We start from the raw sequence: 21,675 nt of genomic DNA on the forward strand, positions 1-21,675 counted from the left end.
GCAGGAAGGCCTGGACAGCATCCAGGAACAGGGGTGAATGACCAGCTCCCTCTGTGCTCCACAGCCCTTCACTCCTTGTTGTGGTCTAGATGTTTGTGTCTCTACAAAATTCATGTACTGAAATCCTACCCTCAATGCAATGGTATTAGAAGGTGGGGGCTTTGAATGGGGTCAGTGACCTTATAAGAGACCCCAGGGAGCTCCCTCACCCCTTCCATCAAGTGAGGATACGAGCAGACGGCTGTCTGCAACCCAGGAGAGAGCCCTCACCAGAACTTGGCCTGGCCCCTGATCTCAGACTTCCAGCCTCCAGAACCACGACAAATACATTTCTTTTGTAAGCCACCCAGTCTACAGCACTTTGTCGTAACAGCCAGGACTAAGACACTCCTACCACTTGGTTCTGTAATGTGACTGAGGAGGTTTCCTGAGGCAGGGGTGAGACTTCCCACAGCAATGGCCCCAGCTCCGGACATAGCTGCTGGTGAGCAGGAGGTCCAGTAAAACTTCAGTGGATGAACAAATGAATACTTTCAAGGTGGAAAAGTATATCATGCATTTAATACCACTTTTACTCACTTGAACTTTGCTAACAAGGAAGAGATAGTCAATTGATTTTTGAGGTATAAAGCAATAGTTAAAGAAAATCAACATTTTAAAGTTAGATTTTGTGTACAGGTAATATTTTATGACTCTGATTGCACTTTATAAACATAGTGACAAGTGACACTGAAGGTGTACTATTTGTGAATAACTTTTAAAGCACTTAACATGCATTATTTTATTTCATTGCCTCTACCATCCTATGCGGTATCATCATCCCCATTTTACAGATGAGGAAAGTGAGGTTTGGAGAGGTGAAGTCACTTGCCCAAGGTCACACAGTTGGTGAGAAGCTGGAATTCACATCTCCCTGTCTGACTCTAGAATCTATACTAGAAACCACAGCATAATTTACTAACCTCTGATGACAGATTGTTGTCTAGTAAAGAATCTGTCTGGCCTTTGTCCCTGGCTTCTTGGGAAGTGAACTTTAAATCCTTGGGATTTCCTGAGTGATAGGAGTGCCTTTGTCATTCATGGTGGATCCCTTGGATCACAGCTGCATTTATGCTAACCAGATGACTCAGGGCAGAGCTGCCCGGGCCACAAAGACCAGCCATGTAATTAGTGATTAGTAGGTTGGGGCTTTGAGTCAAATGTTATCAGCCTAACCTCCCAACCTCCTGGGAGGGAACTGGGGCTGTGGCCAGTGACCCAACTAATCACCTCTCCATAGTGAAACCCCCCCAAAAACTCTGGACACAATAGCTTGGGTGACCTTCCTGGCTGGTGACATGCCTGTGCCAGGTGGGTCATATGCTCTGACTCCACGGGGAGAGGACAAGGAGGCTCACAGCCCTCACACTGTGCATCTCCTCATCTGGCTGGTCCTGATTTGTACCTTTATCATAAAACGTAACGTGTAGCAGTCAGAAGTACAGGTGGCCTGGGGACTGTGGAACTTGTGCCCGGTGTCTGAAGTGAGGCAGGCTTGTTGGGGACCATGCTCTTAACTTGTGGGGTCTGTGCTGACCCTGGGTGGTCAGCATCAGAACTGCCCAGCCACACTAAGCCACCCGATCTGGAGAAGCAGGAAGACAAGGGAGGGAGCCTCAGATAAAAATCTGGTTCAGCCTCATGGGGAGAAATTGGCCCCAAAAGGGAAGCCCTTCAAAGATGTGTCCCATCCTTGCTGGATTGCAGGAAAAGAAATGTCTCCTTGTCAGATACAGAGTGTTCCAGATTTACTGTGGTCAGCCTTGAGCATGGCTGTCTCCCCACCGAATGGGGTGAGGAGAGCGACAGTTCCATTTCAGTGGAACTGCTTTGCTCTACTAAAACTATAACCAAATTAAAATCAAAGGACCATAAGACTTAGGACCACTGAGGAGAAAGTATTGTATCCCTTGTGCACCAAACAGCTTTGCAATGCGACGTGATTTCCAAGGTCTGTCTGTAGGAACTGAAGAGCCCTTACAACACCCTTCAGGGGATGTGCAATCCCAGAGCTGAGCTCTTAACATCATTTTGTCCCTAAAAGCAGCTCTTCAATTTTCTAGGAAATGAAATTGGGCTTTAAGTGTATACTAGGGAAACTTGCTATATATTTAATAGGTTCCTGTCATTAATCCTGAAATGGAACATCTTGTTATAAAGCCACCTGACCACTTGTCTTGGTCCATTTGGGCTGTTGTGACAGAATACCATAGATGGGGTGGCTTATAAACAACAGAAGTTCATTTTCCACAGTTCTGGAGGTTGGGAAGTCCAGGATAAAGGTGCTGGCGTACTCAGTGTCTGGTGTGTGCTCCCTGGTTCGTGGATACAGCCTTCTGTGTCCTCACATGGTGGAAGGGGCAGGGGAGCTCTCTGGGGTCCCTTTATAAGGGCAACAACCCCATTCATGATGGCTCCATCTTCATGACCTAATTTAACTCCTAAAGCGCCCCCTCCTAACACCATCACACTGAGGGGTAGGATTTCAGTATATGCATTTTGGGGGGACACGAGCATGGCATGCAGTCTATAGCACCCTCCTAATGGCTGGTATTCCCATAGGTTCAAGGTGATTCAAAAGGTTAATGCTGAACCAAATTAAATGTGATGCTTGCCTAGTGGGATATCAGGACACTTACGTGGACCCTGGAGGCACTGTGGGGTTTCTGGGGTCTTGGGTTAAAGCTGGCAGCCAGCATGGCTGGGCGATGGGGGGAGGCCCCTCACCCTCTGTCCATGGAGGAGGCTGGGCTAGGAGCACTGCACAAGGCAGGCAGCATGAGTGGGGCACAGTGCCTGGAAGCTGGGGTCACAGGGCTAGTGCAGGCCCTACTGCCATCTGGCCGGGGCCAGCAGGCAGCCAGGCAGGGCCTCCGCCCCAAGTGCACACTGAGTGAGACCTCACCACAGGCCCTGGAGTAGGTGGGCTGGAGAGAAGGTGGGGGGTGGGTTCTGCCTAAAGGGGACTAAGCGGAAGGGCTCTGCACCATTCTGTGTACAGAGGACCACTCTGTATGCAAAGTAGCCAAAGGCAGGAGCCTGGTCAGAGGATGGCTGCAGTGTTCAGAGCCAGGATGCCACTGGCCGAGGGAGGTGAGAAAGGGGATGGACACAGGGAGTTGAGGCAGGTAGGGCTGACAAGCAGTCTTGGTTGGGAAGGGAAGGGTGGCAGGGGAAGGGGACAAGAGGCCCCTCCCCAGTCTCTGGCTTGGGTCCTGGGGTGAAGTGTGTGGGGGACAGCGCCTGGGGGCTGTGTGCCTGGAGGGGCCCCTAGGAGGGGAAGGTTAGGATGAAAGGGAATGGTTCTTAGACACAGAGTTCCCAGCGGTCAGCCAAGTGGGCCCCCATCTCAGGAAGAGGGATGGAACTGGCTGAGTTATTCGCCCCACGGAGAGGGGCGGGAGGAGCAGACATTAAGTCTAAGGACAGTAGCTCCAGGTTGTGGTCCAAGTTCTACATCATAAGGGCTGCAAGGCTCCTCTGTGGGGCTCCAGGAGGTATGTTCACAGATAAACCACAGAGGATGACCACCGTGAGGACGGATGTGCCATGTGTGAGATAGAGGGGGTTCACCTGGATCCCCCACGGTGATGGGAAGGTCTGAGAATACCAGACTCGCTCACTGCAAATTACTTTTCAAAAAGAAAAAAATACAGAACCCAAGGCAAGGTTTCAAGTACCTGACAAAGTAAGTGCATCTTCTAGTTGAAGGTGTCACAGAACCACACACAGCGCACCTGCCACCAAGGGGCAGCATTCCACCTGCTGGGAGGACGCCCTGCCCTGGGCCTGCACCCTCCCCTCCAGGAGCGCTTGTGTGCATCAGTGTGCCCGCGATGCAGAGGAAACCTCTCCTCAGTTGTGGGCATGTTTGGGAGATGAAACATGTTTTTTGAAAAAACAAAGAAACAAGATGTACATACATCTGATTGGGAGTTTGAGGTTAATAGATGGAAACTAGTATATATATAATGGATAATCAACAAGGTCCTACTGTATAGCACAGGAAATCTATATTCAATATCCTGTGAAAAACCATAATGGAAAAGAATATGAAAAAGAATGTATACATATGTATAACTGCATTACTTCGCTGTACAGCAGAAATTGTAAATCAACTATATTTCAATAATATCTTAAAAATAAAAAAGATGCACATACATATATTACACACACATAAATGGGGGGGTGTTCCTTTCTTTCCTTGCTCTTCCCCTCCCCTCCCCCACCCTGCAAATCAAGAATAATGTCTTCACTCTTGTAATTTCAACAGGATCCATGAAACAAAGATCACTGTGGACACCAGTGTTTGAAATAAAATGTAGCATTTCAGCCCCATAGGAAAGTTACACAGAGGGGACACTTGGGAAAACAGCTGTATCTTAAAAGGATACAATCTACTTGATGAAAATAAAAAAAATATTTTAGAAACTTTGAATACATATAAACAGTTCATTTCCACAGAAGAGTTCCAGTCATTTTGAAAAAAAAGACGGTTCTCCCTTTAGCTCTCTCCCAGGTTCACTGTAGAGGTCAAACACTGCACCTCCCGAGCCCATGTGCACCGCTGAGCCCAGAGGCCAGCGTGTCCCCAAGGCCCTGCATCCCTTTCTTTTGCGGCACTGTGACCCCAACTGACACCTGGCTGGGATCTTGGAACTGAAACTCGCATAAGGAAGAGTCACACGGTGCTAATGCACTTTGAAAAGTCTGCTTCACTGATTTAAACTTGCTCTCAAAGGCAGCTGGGCAGCATATGCATTTCATCCACGTTCTTAGAGGCTGCATGGGAAGCAAACCTGGTATCAGAATTATCTCATGGGTGTGATAAAGCCAATCATTTCATATAAATAGCATTTGTTACATAAGAAAAAAGATGCACGTTCCTGCATACCTCACGTTCCTGCAGGCAGAGGAAGAAACCTGCTCCTTGCCCTGGCTCTGTATATTAAAACAGATGTCTGCCTGGGTCTGAACCTCCAGGAAACAACTTCAAAGTATTGTCACACCTTTTTCAGCCCAGATTTGGGCTCCTGGTGAAACTTCCTGAACATCAAACCAGATTGTCACTGTCAACCTCTGGTCACCAGAGCCCTCCTCCTGGACACTGTGTAGGCCTGGGGGGGGTGCCCTACAACACAGGGACACAGAGGGAAGGGGCATGGCCACTCTAGATCTGTCTTTGGTAAAGGAGGGTTTGGAATTCACCTTCTCCAAGGGTCCTGCCAACCCTGCAAGAGTTACAAAGAACCTACAAGAGACTGGGAATTGCACACCTGCCTACTTCCAGTGAAGGCCTTTGAAGTTTCCTAGGGTGGCCCAGAGGCCCAGGACAGAGCAGCACGATGTGCTGTGATACATCTCTCCTTGGGGGAATGCCCCATCGTCATACAGGGAAGAGAGAGACAACGGAAGAAGCAGGCAGGCCACCATAGCTGTAATTAGAAGCCCCTGCATTATCAGCCCCTCTGCTTTATGGATTCACCTAAAACTTAAGCAACCGGGTATCAATTTAGCTGGCCCCGTGATATTTCCTGCTGTTTTATCCACTTCTGATAATGTGCACATAAGCACTTAATGTTCGAACTAGCTCCTACTTTATGTATATATTATATCTAAATCATTTATTTAAAGGGGCTCCTGAAACGTAAGAAACAGCTACTTGTCTTTTAGAAATCAGGGTGTAATCAACCTCACTCTGGATTAAATTCTTGAATTAAACCAACAAGAAACCTAAATCAAGCCTCCTGACAGCAGAGAGTCTTGCAGGATACAGGAGGTGCCAGCAGGAGCCACCCTGAGCTTGGCGCCTGTGACAGTCTGTCCTGGGCCTGTGGACTCAGAGCCTGAGGTTTCAGTGACCTGAAAATGCCCCTGGCCTGGAAGAGGGATTCAGTAAGGGGTTTTCACTTACTAGCTAAGTCTCCCCACATAAGTTATACAGGGAGAACAGAGGAAGGAGTCCTCTTCGGTAAGAAGATCCCCAGCAAGAAAGAGCTGCTCGTACTGCCTTCCGCAGAGGAGAAAGGGCAGGGGGATATGTAGGAGTCTTCCGCCAAGTTGACTGCCAAGTACATCTCTACACAGGATGGGCTGGCACTAGGTTGGATGGTTGGAGATGCTGGGCCCTGCCCTTCAATTCCTCATATTCCCATGTTCTAAACAGTCAGCAGCTTCTGTAGACTTTCCCCAGGGAGAAGGAGGCACTGACCACAGGGGGACATATTCTGGATCTACTTAGCAGTTTTTCACAGCAAATTTTAACAGTAGGGTTATACGTCAGCCTCTTGCTTGCCTGGTTAAAGTTCATAATACCCCTTGTGGCAAACTATTCTCTAACAAGGCAAGGGCATTTCTATTATCACAGCATCATATCTGCTCTTTTATTACATGGCCTTGCTACCCCTTCCCCCAAGAGGAGGGGTCCACTACATTTCCCCTTGATTCCTGGCAGGCTCACGACCATAGGATCAAGAGAACACAGCAGGCAGGGAGTGACCTCCTAGGATGGGTGCTCACAGGTGATGCAGCCTTGACTCCCGGAATCCTGTAACAACAGCCCTGAGGCCGCCATTCTATCAGGATGCCAGGCCACACGGACAGGCAGGTGCAGGCGGTCCGTGGGCAATCCTAGTGTTTGCGTCATCCAAACCCAGGCCCCAAAAGGAGCCTTCAGGTTAATCCCACCTTCATTCTTTCCAGCTTGGGCCCCAGATGTTATGGAACAGAGACAAACCATCTTCATTCTGTCTGAATCCGGCTTAATAAAAAAGTGGTTTATCTGGGGCTTCCCTGGTGGCGCAGTGGTTGAGAGTCCGCCTGCCGATGCAGGGGACACGGGTTCGTGCCCCAGTCCGGGAAGATCCCACATGCCGTGGAGCGAGTGAGCCATGGCGGCTGAGCCTGCGCGTCCGGAGCCTGTGCTCCGCAAAGGGAGAGGCCACAACAGTGAGAGGCCCGCGTACCGCAAAAAAAAAAAAAAAATAATAATAATAAAACAAAATTTTAAAAAGTGCTTTATCTGCTAAGTTGTGGTGTCATTTGCTAGGAAGCAGTTAGTAACCAGAACACCCTGAACCAGACCAGCTTGAGTATGTTGAAGTTTGGGGCTATGCGAGGCTGCACATGACACATGGTCCTCCCAGGTACCCTCGACTTTGTGAGACCACCCTTGGCACCCAGCTGTCTTTCCTGAAAGGCATAGTTTTGCATTCTTGCTCACAAAAATGTATTTTAATGCCTGACTATGACAACGGGTACATCTTTACATTTTTAAAGGCAACACACATCCCAGGTCTATCCTGGGTCAGCTAGGACAACACAACCTCCCCTCCCCTTAGATTCTGACTTGGCACCCGATGCCCTGCACTGCCTGGTCCCCACATAGCCTTTCCATCCCCAGATGCACTGTCTATGCTCCAGCCACACTGGGCCACTAACCTCACCCACTGTTTATTCATTCAACCTTTATCCTAAAGAGGGGCATTTTTACTACTTCCAACCACTTAGGACAGATTTTAAATAATAAGGGATAAACATCCTCACATATAAGTCTGCATCGTATCTTTGGTCATTTCCATAGGAAAGATTCTTTAAAGTGGGACTGTGGGGCACTGAGTATGAGTTTCAAGGATCCTGATACATACTGCAGAGTGGTTTTCCAGAAACCGATTACTAGCAAAGTTGGGCACGGTTTGAAACCTCATAGGTCATTCCTATTTTTCTTTTGTGAACTGTTTCCCCCGGTCCTTTGGCCATTTGAGGGCATGTGTTTTCTCACTGGTGGGCGGGGGTCTTTTGTGATGCCCGTGTTCCCAACGTAGTTACTGCACCCACCCTGCCTCCGTGCGGGAACAAGGCAGGTGGGCGCCGGCTGGCTCAGAACCCACACTGGTGTGGACTGACCGCATGATGATAACCCAAAGGTTAGAGTCATGAGGGGGTGCAGGGTAAGGAGATACGGGAGTCTGGGGGGGGGGATGCAGGAGCTTAGCTGCAGAGCTGCTCACTGAAATGAGGCCCAAAGGGACTTCATAACCACAAACAGAAAGCCCAGAGGGGGCCAAAGGCTGGGTCTGTCCCCAGAGTCCACCAGAGATCAATGTGCTTGGATCTGGATAGGCAGGTAAAGAGGCAAAAGGTGAGGTCAGAAAGTGAGGGACAGGGCCCCGTGGGTGCAGGCAGGGCGCCAGGAAGCCTGAGGAGTGGTGAACAGGGAGGGCCTGAGTAGGGGCCCTGGCTGGGGGATGGTGTGGGGCAGGGCAGACCAGGCAGACAGTGACAGCAACAGTCCTGGCAAGGGGCCTGAGGACCTGACTGGCAGATGGGCAGTGACAATGGAAAGCAGGTAAATTTAGAAATAACTTCTCATGACTTCATGATGGATTGGCTGTGCTGAAAGACAGGTGTTACGTGTGAATCCAAAATCTCTGAACGTCGGGAGGCCTGGAGCAGAAGCTGGCCGACAGACAGAGCTCCCTTTGGAACCCCACGTTGACGTGCGGATGTCACCCCGGTGACTAGCACGCTGGCCCGGGGCACAGAGGACAGTTCTGAGTGGAGGGATAACTTTGGGAATCTGCACAAAACTAGCATTGAAAGCCACGGGTCTTGAGACACCAAACAAGAGTTGAGTTAAAAAGAAAAGGATTCCGGGCTTCCCTGGTGGCGCAGTGGTTGAGAGTCCGCCTGCCGATGCAGGGGAGACGGGTTCGTGCCCCGGTCCAGGAGGATCCCACATGACGCGGAGCGGCTAGGCCCGTGAGCCATGGCCACTGAGCCTGCGCGTCCGGAGCGTGTGCTCCGCAACGGGAGAGGCCACAGCAGTGAGAGGCCCGCAGACCGCAAAAAAGAAAAAAAAGAAAAGGATTCTGGACTGAGTCTGCAAGAACTCCAACATCTGAAGGTCAGGTGGACGAGGAAATACCAAGAACCAACACTTGGGCTGGGAAAGCGTGGCCACTGAGCTGGGGAGAAACCGAAACGCTGTGGCATTCTGGAAACCCAGGGAGAAAGTGCTTAAAGACTATGGAAAAAAGGCAGAACCCCCAGCTGCTAGAAAACAGGAAATGAAAAAGCTGAGTTTAACAGACACTGGCTGTGGGCAAGTATGGAGGGGATGATGTGTCCAGCACCCAGGGACCTGGACTTCAATGGCCATGAAAGAACCCCAAAGCGGAGCTTCCTCAAGACCCTTCCAGGGGATCCACAAGGTCAAAGCAATCACTCTAAGTTGGTGTTTGTCTTTTCACGGTACTGACACTGACGGTGAAAAGCAAAGGTGGTGCCTTTGCACAAATCCAGACAATAGCACCAAATGTACCAATAGCCTTTGTCCTCTTTACCATCAGTCAGAATTACAGAAACACAACCACAAAAATAGAACAGAAAACAAATTAACTTAAGAATGCCCTTGCGCTTGAGCCAGGACATTTGGGTATGTGTACGTAGCAGTGAAAGCTGCCCTATTCAAGCCACATATTAGGTGTCACTTTGAACAAACAGCATAATCTTACTGAGCTTCAGTTTCCTCATCTATAAAGTGGGGCAAGATCGGAAAATTCAGTGATGCATTCTGTAACACACACGAAACAGGGCTAGGTACAGAATAAGCATTCAATTAATATTAGCTACTATTATTTAAAACAAAGGTTTTTATCTAGTACGGCAAGTTCTCTATCTTCCAACAATACCTTCTGAGTTTGCCTGGGCACTGAAGGCAAAGAGGCCTGGAGCTTGGACAGGAATCATGTTACAAGAACCTCCTCTTGTATGAGCCAGACAGAGGGTGGGTGAGCCAGTGAAAGGGGCTGTGGCTCAAGGCTGGGGTATGTCGCCTCAGCTATGGGTGCAGTGGTGAGCGGTGGATGGTGCCTGCGAGACAGGTGACCCAGGATCCTGTGCGAGTGCACCGCTGTGGGGTGTGTCACTGCACCCCGTGGCTCCTCTCTGTGCCCTGCTGCTTCCTCCATCACCGCATTTCATAACCACGTGGGTGGCAGCAGAGAAATGTCCTCAAGAAAAAAGTCAGATAGTGGGTCTGACAATGAAGCTTTCTAGCAAAAAGGTAGAGCCAACTCACTCTGGGATGGGGAGGTCTAGAAGGGACCCCTTGGCAGAGCTCTGAGAGAGCCACTCCGCGGCTCAGAACCACAACATCACCAGAGCTCTGAGCTGGGACCCTGGACTGATGTCAGAGATGGCCCAGCCTCCCTCCTCATTCCATCTTGTTACATGCATAAGGCCTGCTGTTCTCTAAAAGAAGGACCTCAAGGAGGAGGGAAAATGTTGTTTTACATCTAAACATAGATATTTGGCTCCAGAGATGCTTCTCCAACCGGAGAAACCCAAGGAGGACTGATCAGACCTTGCAGGTGGGAAACCACGGCACAGAGATCCGTGACATGCAGAGGCATGGCGGTTGTGTCCTGCAGGAACCATAGGGTTGTCTGGACCTTGCTCCCAAGAAGGTCCACCACCACGTGGTCACGGAAACAAGTAGCTTGATCTCAAGGCAGGACATTGTGTTTTCTAAGCCAGATGTGATTGCATTATTGGAGTAACAAAAGGAACCCTTGGTGGTTGTGAGGGAAGGAACAAGAAGACAGCACGCATTTGTTGGCTTAGCAAGTGAAGCTATGTGTTACCTTGAAACCGAGTTCTTAAAGGACACAGCAGGAAAGGATTTGGTTCTCTAATAGGAATGATAAATTTTCCAAGTTTGGAGTTAGGTAGCTAATCAGCTATGGAGAGATGACCATGTGAAGAAAATGTACATTTCCCTCCCTGCATCAGGGCACCTATAACGGAGGAGGACCCAATGGCTGTAGGAATGTGGGAAGCCTCTTGGAACTCATACTGGAGAGGTGCCCTGTGACTGCGATGAGTGTGGGAAGGCATTCAGTGCACAGCACCCACTTGCTGGAAATCAGAGCACTCCTACTGCTGAGAAACCTTTGAGTGTGAAAAATGTAGGAAGTTCTTTAGACTTAATTCAAGCCTCAAAGTATATCACAGAAGTCAGAATGGTGAGAATCCCTCTGAGTAAAGATAATGCAGAGAGGCTTAGAGAAATGGCAGGCAATGTCACACACAGCATAGAATTCACAGCAGTGCAAAATCCCTCCCATGAACACAATATGGGAAGATCTTTAGATATGGTTCAATCCTTAGAAGAAATCAGGGAATTCATACCGGCATAAGACCCTATGGAATACAGGGCATCCCCCAATAATGGCCCAAGCCTTGTCCAACATCAAAGAATTTGTAATATGCTTTATTTAACCTAAAAGCCTACTGTTATATCATTACAGTATCTTGTAGTTGGACAGTATACTGAATAATCATTCTGTCATTCCACAATGCCAGACCCAGAGTAATAATCAGAAATTCATTTTTTTTTTCTTTTTTTTTTTTTTTTTGGTACGCGGGCCTCTCACTGTTGTGGCCTCTCCCGTTGCGGAGCACAGGCTCTGGACGTGCAGGCTCAGCGGCCATGGCTCACGGGCCCAGCCGCTCCGTGGCATGTGGGATCTTCCCGGACCGGGGCACGAACCTGTGTCCCCTACATCGGCAGGCGGACTCTCAACCACTGCGCCACCAGGGAAGCCCAGGAATTCATTTTTTAATAACTGGGTGAATGAATGGGTTCTCTTTGATTTTCTAGGTAAACTGATTGCAAAGAATAAGTTTTGTTTCTGCCTTTCCAATATTTATACCTATATTTTCTCTTCCTTGTATTAATGCATTAAACCTGATGTCAGACCCTAAGAAATACAGAAAAGACTTTGTACTAATGTGCCTGATGAAGGTGTCATCATGCCAAAGGGCTTTTTGGACTGCAGTTATGGAAACCCACACGAGTTGGTGAAACTGACTCTCAGAGCCAGGAGCGATCTGGGCCCCAGACGGGGCAGGAACCAATGTTATGCTATAAGGTACCCAAATGATGTTCTCTCAACTCCCATCTCTGCCTCTCATGTTTTCCATCCCAGTGGCTATTGATGAAGAGAAGACTCTCCTGAAGAACCATGTGCAAGGTCCCAGGAAAGAATGCCTTGCCTTTCAGGTACCCTCCTTGGGTCAGTCATCAACAGTCCACAGCTAGGACCATGTCGGCCCTGGCGTGGGTGAGGCACCTGTCAATCAACTGCGGTAGTGGCACCAGTGGTATTGGGGTGCAGGGACAGGGCCGTTTCTATCACATGAACCAATGAGAGGTGAAGGGAAGGGCATCCTTAGAACAGAGGTGCTGAGAGCCCCAAAGTCATCCACAGCACAGAGCCCAGATTTGCAGGGCCCTTTGTAGTTTACGCAGAGCTTGTTCATATCATCTCCACTGCTCCATCTTCAATATTCCGGGATTCTTTTTTATATACATTTTACACATGAACAGACAGAGGCTCAAGGACATTCAGTGACTTTTCCAAGGCCATACAATTACGAAACCCAGGGACTCCAACTCCAAATTCTATTCTCTCCAGTCTCTCTGGCCATTGTCATACAGCGATGACCATCTCTTACACCCAGTTAGATCTCTGACATCATTGAAGTCTTAAGGAGGTTGGAAGTGAATTTCAAACTTTTGAGATTCTCAGGGATGATACTCCCAATTAAACACTGAGTGAAGGTTACAAAGAATATCTACAAGTGTTCACTATAAGAAACACTAAACATCGCGAAGCCACGTCGTTCCCCACATGCGGTAGAAACTAAGAGATCTGCTGGGAACTTTGTCTGGAATCAGAATCATATTCAGCCTCACATAAAAACAAGTGGGAATATTTGTTTCCTGGCCTGCTGTGGTGTTCCCCAAGAAACACAATCGCTCCCAAGATGTCTGAGAGTAATCCCCACCAAAACGTCAATGGTGTCAATGTTTCTAGTGCTAAATGTTAATTTTGGAAATAAAAAATAAAGTAAGGCCACTATTTACATGAACTCTCTGAAACTAAAAGACATAGGAATAAGGACAAAACACTTGTCTTTCTCCATGAATCATATTTCAAATGCATATTCTCCCCACCTAGTCTGGTGTTATTGAGGCCCCTTATCACAACCTCAAAAGTCCTGGACACATTTGCTCACACCCTGATGATGATTTCAATAGGCAGCACATTCAAAAGATACGCAAACCCTAACTCTAACCCTAACCCTGAGATTGGATGGTCTCAGCTTTTCTGTAAGAAAGTTGGGAGTGGATGCCTTCCCTAAGGGTCACCAGGGATGGGGACTCACGCTGCACACACTGTGAGCCCATGTCATGACTTGGGGCTTATCCACTGCCCTAAACTCCCCAACTGAGTCAGCTGCCTGGGTCTCCTCATGACCCCAGCCCCTTCCTCCTCTTCTCTGCTGGCTGCTCCAGTCTTTCATTCAGCAGAAGCTTTTTCCTGTTTCGAATATGAATGATTTCAGCCACTTATTTTCTTCCACTTCTCAGATCCATCTGATGAGCACAGCTGGCCCCAGAGCAGAGCAACACAGAGGAAGGTGGTGGGGTAGGGGGTGGGGAGCAGGTGGGAAAAGGGAGCAGAAAATGCCATCCTTATTCTTCTCCTTGTCACAATTATATCTGCAAAAGGACACCAGTAGTTGTGTTTCAGAGGAAGACAGAGGTAAAACTATGAAAAGCAGTGCTGCTGCGTTATAGCCCACCAACCTTGCCTCCACACCATTTTCATGCAGTTAGAGCTACTGGCGCCAGGGCCGGGAGACTTCATTCCCAGGTCCCATCCAGTCTGAGGATTCTCAACAGCTGGGAGAAAGGGTGAGGGTACAATTTAAAGTCCTCACAGCCGGATGCATCTCTGGATTCTAAGGTTCCACCATGTGGAGGTGTAGCACCACTGCCGTGTGGACTCGGCATCCCTGGGAGATGGAGAATGTCATCCCTCCCAGATAGACCGGGGCCAATAGCGGCCAGGGACCTCTGATACCATGGCGGTGGCTGCGTGGGTGGGTGGTCAGAACCAGCAGGGACTGTGAAAACCAAGTGGTTGAACCCATGCCCAGAGATTCTGATTCAGGAGGGCTGGGAGGGCCTGAGAATGTGCACTTCTAGAAAGTTCCCAGGTGATGCTGATGCTGCTGGTTTGGGACCCTAAAGCTTTCGTTTTATAGATGAGAACCCTGAAGACCTCAGAGGGGACGCCATGACTGGAACCCAGGTCTCTTGACTCAAAGACTCAAAGAAATCCTCTAACAAGAAGGAAAGAAGGAAGGGAAGAAGGAAGGAAGGGAGGAAGGCATTAAATAATCTTAAAAAAAAGAAGAGAAAGCACAAAACAGCTCGCAAGTCTGAGTGTGTGGGGAGGGCACAATTCCATCTGGGACCCTGGGATGAGGGCGCTGGGGGGCTGCAACTGGCTCCACTGCTCAGCTGCCTTCCAGCCTATGTCTCACAGCAACTCAGACAATGTAACTAACTCCTGTGGCCTGCAGAGCCCTCTGGGCCCACCTGCCCTCAACCCACTAATGGCAGCCTGGGGGCAGCATACACTGCCTTGAGGCACCAAGCCTGCAGGAAGAGGTGCTCCCTTTATGGAACTGCCCGAGGGAAGGTCTCAAGGAGACAGAGTCAGAGGTCAAGGTCCTCTATGTAAGTAGGGGTAAGAATCAGAGAATTGGGACATTTACCAAGGTGACTTTTTTTTTATTCAAGTATAATTAATTTACAATATTGTGTTAGTTTCAGGTATACAGCAAAGTGATTCAGTTATACATTTTTTTCAGATTCTTTGCCATTATAGGTTATTACGGGATATTGAATATAGTTCCCTGTGCTAAAGAGTAGGACCTTATTGTTTGTCTGTTTTATGTACAGTGGACAAAGTAGGAGTCTAGGATTAACAAACACAAACTACTATACAAAGTGACTTCTTTTCCCAGAATATTCGTGGTGGAAACAGTGGGCTGAGAGGGAGAAGTCTTGATTGCTAGTCTTGACCTGACAACGAGCCGTCATCTTAGGTGAGTCACTTGGTCCCTAGGAAGTTGGATTTTGTTAAATATACAAAATTAATGATTTATTAGGGATTTTTCCAAATTTTCTATTCCATCATTCATCTTATTTTTTGGTTTTCTTGCTTTGCCCCTCTTTTTGAGTAGGAGGGTCAAGAAAGTCACATCTCTGCTTCTAGTCTGTAGAATAGGAAAAGCTTACCTAAACGGGTATTTGTGACATGGGCCCATGATGAGGGAGTTAGGTAACCCAGCAGCTAAAAGGTTTTCTAGTCGGCTTTGTGTTGACCAGGCTGACATGTGTTCCTATGATCTGCCATGAAGTGGATTTTATATTAACTGGCCTTCAAGAATATTCCACAGAGGGGGCCTCTACCCCGTTTGAAACCTGCCTTCCTGCAGCTCTCCTGGGCCTCGTCCTTCCCCTCCAGCTCCCAAGGACAAAGGTCCTGGGGCGCAGGGCTCGGCCGGGGATGCTCTTTGTCTCCATCTCCGTCGACACTCTCCTTAAATGCATTCATACGTGAAGGCTCTAAACAGCACCTGTGCGACGCAGAGGAGGCCACAGCCCTACCTCCAGCTCAGACATCTCCCTGTGACTCTGGATTTCTGTGTCTGCCTGCCCTCCTGACGTTTCCACTCACTCCAACCCAGCCTCACCCGGCCAGACCTCTTCACTTCCTACCCCACACCCTCTCCAACCCCTCCTCTTCCCTCCCCAGCTTAATAAACAGCACCGGCAGCCACCCAGCTTCCCAGCCTAGAACCTAAGCCTTCCTGATTTCTTCTCTTTTTCCGTCCCTACATGCAGCCAGTGGGCAGATAAGAACACACATCACATCTCTTCCCTTCTCGTGGCCTCCATGTCCCCACCTTGGCTACTTCCTAATATCTCTTGCCCCACTGCCTGATACCCCTGCATCCTTTACCTGACTACAATCCAAGCCCCACACAGCAGGCAGTGACTTTTTTTAAAAAGCAAAAACCAGATTTCATCACCCCCAACTGAAAACCTCCCAGTGTCTGAAACCCAAACTCCATGGCCAGGCTCACAAAAGCCTGTCCTGCTCAGCCCTGCCTCCCTCCCCGGCATCCCGGGCCCCACGCCCCGCCGACCAGCTGGCCACCTTGGGTCCTAACCTGGAGCTTCCTTCATCTGTTGTTCCCACTGCCTGGCTCCTCCCCCTGGTACAGGTCTCACCCTGAAGGTCTCCTCTGAGACACTCTGCTGACCGTTCAGGCTGAAGTGGACCAGGCTCTCTCTGCCACACCACCCTCAGTTCTCTGCACCGCAGTTATCACCGCCAGATCATTTCCTTGTTTATGTGTCGTCTTCCCCACCAGGATGTGGGCATGCTCACCTCTGCGGCCTCAGAGCCCACGCGGGACAGTGGCTGGCCCCTAGGAATGCTCAGGAAACACTCACAGGGCCCCAATGATGCGACACTGGCAGGGCTTCCTCTGGGAGCAACAGCCCAGGGGCAGGGCGGGGACAGAGGCCAGCGCCAGGGGTCTTGTCCTGCACTGCTCGGAATAACCCTGCCGCAGTCACGCAGGATGGCTCTTCTAACCACCTTCCACAGAAAGCACCACAGACTTCGCACCCAATGTGAAGGGCCAGGTGGCACGTGGACACTGAGAATGACCCCCAAACTGACTTACCTCACCCCACCTCCTGCCCACAAGGGCACTCAGAGGACCTGTGCGGCTCTGCATCTCAGCTCAGCTTCCCAGCTTTTCCGAGCAACTCTCCAGGAAGAGCCAGGGACGCCCTTTCTGATAAACTGGGGTAGGATCTGTCTTCTTCCCCTGCCGGCATCCATCGGGTACCTCAGTCACTTCAGTTCCCACCCTCTGAGCTGATTCTGGCTTGGTGGTGGCTGTTATCCACCAGGATCACCAACCTGGAGTGGAGGGGGCATGGGAGCTGCTGGGCTGCAGGGGTCCTGGGGGAGACCAAGGCCAACATCTCCCTTCCCTCCAGCCTCCACGGCTCCCCTTGGGACAGAGGGTCACCTCCTGCCTGCCCTAGTCTCCCCTGGCCTCTCTGCTTACCGTCCTCCATTACCCCTCCATGGTCCACTGTTGCCTTCTTCCTAGAAAGCATCCCTACTCTTGTCTCTGCCTCTTATGAACAGAATGACATATGTTTCCTGCTCATTCTCTGTCACTATTAAATCACAGCTCTGGAAGGGGGAGGGAGGTGTCATTTTCTTAAGTCTTCCTGTTTTTGTGACCAGACCTACCAGTGCAGGGCTTACCACCATCTCCCTGTCACTTACAAAAGGCCATTCAGTTGCCCTCCAATGCATGCTTCTCTAATTAAAAATGATTTGGAGCATCTTTCCTTTGCTTTTTAACCTTGTGATTTTCCTGTCCTGTAAAATGCCTGAACAGATACTTTCCCCTTTTTTCCATCTGGGCTTTTCTTGGTTTCTGTTGATTTGGAAGAGGTTCCCTGCATATTGTTCCTCGAAATTGGTGAGATTCCCCCCAGAATGTCATCTTACTGTGGGTGCTATCCAAGGTCACTTTCACTGAACAGAAATTCTTAATTCTGATGTGATCAAATTCTTTTTTTTTTTTGCCTTATAATTTGTGCTCGTCAGGTTCATTTAAGTCTTCCTACAGCTAAACCTTCTTCAATTAACTTTATAATTTTATCTTTCACATTTAAGTCTTTTTAACCTCTGTATGTGGTGTTTGGTATAGATCCAGTTTCCTTTTTCTCTATATTCAAATTTCCCTCTATGGAGAGTTTCTATACAGAAACTTTCCTTATTGATTTGTGGTTCCACCTTAACGTATATTAAGCTCCTGTCCTATGGAAGTCTGTTTCTGAGCTCCTTCTTCTGTGCTGTGGGTCCATTTGTCTGTACTTGCACAAGACCACAATTTTTAATCACTAGAGATTTGTGGTATGCCTTAATATCTGGCAAAGTAACTTTACACTGACAGCTAGATCTTTAAAGAGATTATTTAATAACTCTATCTCACCATGCACAAGGCAATGTAATAATCCCAGTGATATACACACCTATTCTAATATAAAATGGTCACTTCCTATTTTTGTTGAGTGCCCATTGTTACCGGTATACGATGGGGGGGAATGGGAGAAAACTATAAATGATAAATGATTGCTTCATTCATTCACCAAATATTTATTAAGCACCTACTAAGTGCTAGCTGGCATTGTTCTAAAGGCTGGGGATGGAGCAGTGAACACAAACCAAAAAAGAAACCCTGCCTTCATGGAACTTACAACTGAGTAATGGAAATCAGGAAATCATTTCAACAGCCTCTCCTCCCCCTAGCCTACTGGCTAGGGAATGTCCCTTCCCTGGGTGTCCTGGGTAAGAACCTACTCTGGCTTTTTGAGTGAGTGTTTCATGAGAAGAGAGACCATTTTAACCTGCAAGTAAATAAAATGTTATTGCTTCTCTTAGGGTTTATAGGCAACCCAGATCTATGAATTAATTTACTCAAGATTTAATTGAAAAATAAAAATCAATGTTATTTAGGTTCATTGAAATAACAGCTAATTTCTTTTCTCTCCAGAGTTTAGTCATTGTTCTGATATTGAATAAAGATCTGTAAAAATGAAGATTAAAAATACTGCTGTTATGAATCTTTTAAATGATAATACAATCTAGTTATGTTCATTATGTTTTTTTTCAGACTGAAAATGAGACTATCCCTGAAAACGGCAACTTGGGACTAAAAGAAATCTACACAAATTCAGATCTGCACTCTCCTTCTCATCCCAGGGCGAGGAGTGACACAGGAGGACGCAGTTCATCCTAGATGCATGCACAGGCTTTGCTGGGGGCCTCTCCCAGCCAGTGGGTGATCCCAAGGTACCTGAGGTTTCCAGTCTACCAGATGCTCAGCTGGAGGAGGGCTGACTGCAGTTTTTAGCACCAACGTGGTTTCACTTCATTTGCTCAGAACAGTATCGTAACACGGGGCTCAGACACCCTCAGGGGTTCAGCCAGAGAGCCGACCTGGGGGAGATAGGTTTACTATGCTCCACAGAGGCTTTAGAGTGAGGGAGAGCTGAGGGAGGAGGAGGAGGAGCTATGACACACACAGTTATGGACTGGCTGATCTCTCTAGTATTTCTGAGAGGGGACAACAGTGGGCTGGGATTCCTGTTAACTTCCTCTGTCCTCCCAGGCAGGTCCCACAGAGGGTGCCTCCTCACCCGCCTTTACAGAGCACTGGGGTTGGGAGCACCGCTGGGCAACATGGGGCATAGTTTGACCTCTCTGTACTCGTAGGTAAGCCTCCTAGGACACACAGAATTCTGAATGCAGCCAGTGGTGCTAAGTGCTTTCCCCTGCACGGAGCTTCGAGCTCTTCCCTCTTCCTCCAAGCCTGGCACCTGGGCAAATGCTTTAACAGTCTTGTTCCCGAAACCCTCAAGATAACCCCGTGAGGACGGTGCATCGTTCACATTTCACTGAAGGCCGAGATGAGCCTTGGAGAGCCTGCACAAAATACAACAGGAGGGTCTCTTCCTTGTGGCGGCGGCTAGGGAGCAGAGTACGAACTGCGGCAACCAGAGTCACGGCAGGACAGGCATTTAGAAAGTTTCTTCCCCTCTTTGACCGAGTATTAGCTGAAAGAAGTGCAGCCAAAACTGTAACCAAAGAAGGCATTATGTTTCCAAAACAATCACAAGGAAAAGTATTGCAAGCAACAGTAGTAGCTGTTGGATCGGGCTCTAAAGGAAAGGGTGGAGAGATTCAACCAGCTGGTGTGAAAGTCGGAGATAAAGTTCTCCTCCCAGAATATGGAGGCACCAAAGTAGTTCTAGACAACAAGGATTATTTCTTACTTAGAGGTGGTGACATTCTTGGAAAATACGTTGACTAAAATAAGTCACTACTGAAATGGCATCACGTGAAGCTAGCTGCCCATTCCACTGAAGTTCTGAAAACTTTCATCATGTAAATAATTTCCATGTTTCTCTTTTATAATAAACTAATGATATCCAAACTAATGGGAAAAAAAGGCAACAAGATTCAGAGCAGGAACTGTAACTGAGCAGGACCCCATGGGGCCTTCGCTGAATAGACACCCTCTACCCCCATGTCCTCTGCCTGTCTCTTGTCTGCAGAGAAACCTTAGCTTCTTAGGCCTTCCCTGATTTCCAAAGAGTAAATTTAATCAGAGAAGTGAAAAAAATGCAGAAAGAAAGGAAACAGTTAAGCAAACCAAAATAATAATAGTTTAGCCATTAAACAAAGTCAAAGCTCTATAGTTAAGAGCTATAGATAATACTCTGAGCCATGTCGTTTGAGCTATTTTGCAGGTAATGAAACCTCTACCAGGTGGAAGAAGTTAACTGTATGCTGCCCACAAGCACATAGACCCCAGACCAGTTGGAACCAGAAGGTTGATGGTGTTGACTCCCTCGTCACCAACCAATCAGAAGAATGTCCACAAGCTGATCACACACTCCGCAACCCCCCTCCCTCACTCAGTCTGTAAAAACCTTTCCCTGAAACCCACTGGGGAGTTTAGGTCTTTTTGAGCATTAGCTGCCTGGACTCCTTGCTTGGCTCCTGCAATAAATGCTGCACTTTCCTTCACCACAACCCAGTGTCAGTAGATTGGCTTCACTGCACATAGGCAAGCAGACCCAAGTTTGGATCGGTAACAGAACCACGGCCATGTTTACTAAACCTGAATCTCTGCATTAGTCAGGGTTCTCCAAAGAAACAGAACCAGTAGGGAGTGTGTGTGTGTATGTCTCTATCTATATGTCTCTATTTTTTCTCTATTTACCTACCTATCTGTAACAGAGGTTGATTTGAAGGAATTGGCTCCCATGATTATGGGGGTTGGCAAGTCCAAAATCTGCAGGGTGGACTGGTAGGCTGGAGACTCAAGGAAGGGATGATGCTGCAGCTTGAAGCAGAAGGCTGTCTGGAGGCAGAATTCCTTCCTCCAAGGCTGACCTAAGTTTGTTCTCTTGAGGCTTCAGCTGATTGGATGAGGCCCACCCACATCATGGAGGGTCATCTGCTTTACTCTGGGTCTACTGATTTATATGCTAATCACATTTTAAAAACACCTTCACAGCAGCATTCAGATGTGTTTGACCAAAATATGGATACTATGATCTAGCCAGGTTGACACATAAAATTAACCATCGCTGTTTCCATAACTGTTAAACATAACGTAAAAGAAATTAAGAACAAAAGTAAGCTTCTAGGTTAACTAGGACCCCACATTTTTATAGCACTTCTAGTTTTTATTCTACATTTATATTAGACAGAGGTTTCTTTCCAACAGCATTCTTGTGCAAACATGAAAAGAAAATTAAGATTTCCTGGAATTCTTCATCAATGATGCCTCATGTCCTGACACCTCAGGAGCGAGGATGCTGTCAGAGTTGCCTCTGGGATGTTATTCCAAGCTGCAGACACCCCTCAGCAAGCTGGGGGGTGGTGTTTTATTGCTCAGGGTGGGCTGACTGTTTTTTTTTATGTATTTCAGCAACAAACAAGAAATGATAAACTCATCTACCTCTAGAGACCTTCCTTCTTTGGGATACATAAAGCACTTGATTCTGGTGGGCAAGGAAGTGCAGACTCACAGTCATGTCTTAAAGAGGCTTACCCGTTCCGTTAAGATGAAATCCAAGTGCCGCTCTCTTCCCCCCAT

The 21,675-nt window shown here is 48.1% G+C and overlaps 1 long non-coding RNA gene and 1 pseudogene across 1 annotated transcript in view; one reads left to right on the top strand and one right to left on the bottom strand.

Annotated features, from left to right (window-relative positions):
• Window positions 1–21,675, bottom strand: part of LOC109552613 (uncharacterized) — a 253,921-nt gene that overhangs the window by 146,844 nt on the left and 85,402 nt on the right. The gene's annotated exons all lie outside the window — the stretch shown is intronic.
• LOC101326664 (10 kDa heat shock protein, mitochondrial pseudogene) lies at window positions 12,150–19,878 on the top strand (annotated as a pseudogene).

Source organism: Tursiops truncatus, chromosome 2 (assembly GCF_011762595.2).
Source record: "Tursiops truncatus isolate mTurTru1 chromosome 2, mTurTru1.mat.Y, whole genome shotgun sequence".
NCBI lineage: Eukaryota > Metazoa > Chordata > Mammalia > Artiodactyla > Delphinidae > Tursiops > Tursiops truncatus.